This window comes from Priapulus caudatus, unplaced genomic scaffold, assembly GCF_000485595.1.
Source record: "Priapulus caudatus unplaced genomic scaffold, Priapulus_caudatus-5.0.1 Scaffold2211, whole genome shotgun sequence".
NCBI lineage: Eukaryota > Metazoa > Priapulida > Priapulimorpha > Priapulimorphida > Priapulidae > Priapulus > Priapulus caudatus.
The window spans coordinates 34665-35739 of NW_014579272.1; positions in this window are offsets into that span (position 1 = coordinate 34665).

The window sequence follows — 1075 nt, forward strand, 5'->3', positions numbered from 1 at the left end:
CGTCATTTTGCGCAGTAAATTAGTTCTGTCACTGACTGGCACTTTCGCTAAATCTTTATAGCCGATGGGCATCGAAAGTAATTTTTTACCCGCAATCGGATTTCAGACGCAACGGCACACAACGACAAATTACCTTGTGTTCAATCTTCATGCAGTTTCTGTGGTCACAATAATAAAAGCCTACACACTGCGTTCCTTACAAATTATTCAGACTTTGCTGACGTAACACCCGACGCAAAAGTCTTCGAACCTCTACAGGCACATATGTGGCGTAACCCGTGGAGATAAATGGTAAGTTTTGACCAGAACAAATTGAATACGCATTTGGTTTATAAAGGTGGTCGTCATTGATGCTGTTAAGAGTCACTTTAAGCTTGTTTAGGCAGCTTTTTTGACGAGGTAGGAGCTTTACCATACTTAAAAGTTCCAAACCCTGTAATGATTTTAGCACATCCACCTCTTAATCGCTCACAACGATATGCATTTTATGAAACGTAGATTATATTTATGTGTCAGTGTGCAGCGCAAGCCAGCGTTGTTGCAGATGAGCATTTGGACGGGCATTTGCAGGAAATTGTCGGCATAATAATAGGTAACAGAGAGTAATTATTAGAAACATTAAACTTTAGGAGTATAGATTTCGTATTTTATTTCGCATTTTTATATTTTATTATATTATACTATATATTATATATATATATAATTAATATACAGGAAGCTTATAAAATGTGAAATTTATGTAGTGTTAATTTCGCGACTGGGGTTTTTTGCATGACTTTGAGCGTTATATATACGGCGTGCTACTGCGCACGCGTATTCTCTCTTTCTCTCTGTTTTATCTCTCTCTCTCCCTCTCTCTCCGTCTCTCTCTCTCTTCTCAATGCTACTCTCGGTTCTCTCTTCGATCTCGTTCTCTTCTCTCTATCTCCTACCTCCTCTCTCTCTCTTTCCCTTCTTCTTCTCTATCTCTCTCTCTTCTCTTTTTTTTCTCCGCTCAAATCCTCTCCTTGCGCGCATTACGCGCAGGTAGTTTAGTAAGTAAGTGTCGGCTCACATTAGGCTAGTGAAAGTGGCA